General features: G+C 66.4%; 2 protein-coding genes across 3 annotated transcripts in view; one reads left to right on the top strand and one right to left on the bottom strand.

Moving 5' to 3' along the window:
* Positions 1-2270, top strand: part of RAN (RAN, member RAS oncogene family) — a 21886-nt gene that overhangs the window by 839 nt on the left and 18777 nt on the right. The gene's annotated exons all lie outside the window — the stretch shown is intronic.
* STX2 (syntaxin 2) overlaps positions 1-2270 on the bottom strand; it is a 25965-nt gene that overhangs the window by 20500 nt on the left and 3195 nt on the right. The gene's annotated exons all lie outside the window — the stretch shown is intronic.

Below are 2270 nucleotides of genomic sequence, written 5' to 3'. Positions count from 1 at the left end.
CACAGAGCGGAGCCACGTCCCGCCGCGCCAGCATCCCCACTGAGGGCGCCCCTGGGCTGCCGAGTCCCACTGGGCCACCGCCCTGCGTGCACACGACGCCTGCTGTCGGGAAGGGCATGGGGACTGAAGCAGGCCTGTCACTGAGCACGCTTCGCTCGCGCTGTTAACGGGACGAGTGTTAGGGGGTCGCACCGTGTTCCCAGGAAGGAGACGTGCGGCCTACCCCCAGCCCCTCGGGCGAACAACGCTGGGAGAGGCCCGTGCAGATGTGACCGGCTCAGATGCGCTAACGCTGGATGGAGCAGGTGGCCCTCCACCCCACACGACTCCTGTCCTTGTTAGACACGGAGACACACGGGAAGACGGCGTGTGACGAGGCAGAGACGGCGATGACGCCTCCACAGGCCCTAGGACGCCAAGGACTGCCCGCACCCTCGCAGCCAGAGGCCGGGGGCTGTGCCAGGTTCTGGAGGGACGCTGCCCGCGCCCCGACGTCAGGCCTCTGCGCTCCAGAACTGTGTGTGTGCGGGCCGTCGGCCTGTGGTGCGCTGCGGTGGCAGTGCCTCGGGCACAGACACACCGAGCGGGGGCCGTCGCTGCGGGCACCGTCCCTTCCCTAAGCGACTGGCCACTTCATCACAGCGTCCACGGGAAGAGAGGACGCCATGCGGGCGTCGCAGGCCTGACCCCAGCCTGCTGCCTTCCCTGAGCCCTGGTGCCCTGGCCTGTGGCAGGGAGCACACGTGGCCACCTCCTCCGCAGACAGGGAGGTCAGGATGGCCACGTGTGCGTGTCTCCGAGGGCACTCCCACAGGAGGGGGCGCACGGCAGAGGCTGGCAACGCTAGTGCGTCCACACTCTTCACTGGAAGCAAGCAGCCCCCCACCAACCGGCTCCGGGACAAGCGACAGAAACCACCCCCGACGCGCCGCCCCAGGCCCCCAGCCCTCAGAGGAGGAAGGGGTGCTGCTGGCTGCTGCTGGGCGCCGAGCACGGGGACGCTGCCTCGCTGAGCCGCCCGCGGCCACCCTCAGAGCGTGTCGCACACCAGGACACGCCCAATGCCTAAGGAACAGGCCAGGCTCTCGGCGGTACATCGCGGCAGAGCCGGCCTCCAAACCCAGCTCTGTCCGACTTTGCAAAACGCTCCATCCTGACAATCCCACAAGGCTGACACGCAAAACGCAAAGAGCCATCTGTCCTTCCCTCCCGCCCCCAGCCACAGGCAACTCAAAGCACCTCCCACAGGTGTCCCCCTCTGCCTCAGTCCGGCCCTGGACCCCGGGGCTGGGCCGCCCTGCCTGTCCGCCCACGATACCCGGCTCGCCACCGCAACGCCCGCCTCCTCCCAGGGGAAGGGCCCGCACTGGACTCCTCACCCTGCTCCGTCCCGTCCGCCTTACTTTCCATGCAGATGGTTACAGACGTACTGGTCACTGAGGCCACCAGCCTCGTCCACGGCCCAGCTTGTGGCACTTGAACCCTGCCCTCCACCACTGGACCAAGGACGCCTGTGTGTGTGACACACGGCAGGAAACCCAAGCTAGTGACTTCCGGGGCCAGCCCAGGAGAGGCTGTTCCTGTCTCAGGCTCAGGACAGATGGCCGCCAGCAGGACACTGCCCTACGGACAGCGAGTCACTCCACCACCCGGCCCTCACGCTTGGTCCGCAGGCGGTGAATGAGCAGTCACAGGAGTGCGGTTCCTGTCCCGTGGGACCTCTCCCCACAGTCACCGGCCTGCCGGCCACGAAGAAGGAGGGTGTGTCCCCCACTGTCTTCTCCAGCCTTTACTGTCCCTTACTTCTACCCGGAATTCTCGAAGCTTTCAGACACAAGGACACACGGGTCCCACCGTCTTAGCCTCTCCATTCATAAACCAGGAGGAACGCGGCCGCCAGACACGGCTGCTAACCGAGGCGCACCACACCGTCCCCAGGGGGAGCCTGCCCCCCCGAGCCAGGCGCTGTGACCCCGGTGCAGTAGCCGTTTGCCGTAACAAGACGCCCGGTGGCAGAGCATGGGCTGCGGGCAGTGGGGGTGCTCTCCACTGTGACACACCAGGCTTCCAAAGCTCAGCGTGCAAGGCAAGCGTGCAAGCGTCAACACACGTTTCTGCTCAGGTGTCAAAGAGGTCTCCTTGGCAGGAGCATCATGTCGAAAACACAGCTCTCCCTGCGTGAGAGCTACTGTCCCGAGGGGCGGCCGGCAGCCCCACGCTCAGAGGCCACTCAACAGAGTGAGCAGCTTGTCACCGGAGGGCTCGCTGTT

Source organism: Pteropus alecto, unplaced genomic scaffold (assembly GCF_000325575.1).
Source record: "Pteropus alecto unplaced genomic scaffold, ASM32557v1 scaffold213, whole genome shotgun sequence".
NCBI classification, from domain to species: Eukaryota; Metazoa; Chordata; class Mammalia; order Chiroptera; family Pteropodidae; genus Pteropus; species Pteropus alecto.
The sequence above is the reverse complement of the archived record's forward strand: the minus strand, read 5'-3'. Positions and strand labels throughout refer to the sequence as shown.